Consider the following 231-nt stretch of genomic DNA (forward strand, 5'->3'; position numbering starts at 1 on the left):
ATACTACACTCTAAATATCATGCCGTAAAAGAAAACTTTGAATCTTACCCCCACAAAATAACGAATATACTTGTTTATTTTTTTCAAGTTATTATTTATTTTCTAATTTTTTTCTTCCTCTGTATTTCTCAAGCCCTTTTCTATTGACATTTTTGTTTTTTGTTTTTTCTTTATATTTTAACTACTCATTTTTCTTTAGTTTGTATTTTAATATTCCTTAGAATTTGAATA

This window comes from Solanum tuberosum, unplaced genomic scaffold, assembly GCF_000226075.1.
Source record: "Solanum tuberosum cultivar DM 1-3 516 R44 unplaced genomic scaffold, SolTub_3.0 scf00613, whole genome shotgun sequence".
NCBI classification, from domain to species: domain Eukaryota; kingdom Viridiplantae; phylum Streptophyta; class Magnoliopsida; order Solanales; family Solanaceae; genus Solanum; species Solanum tuberosum.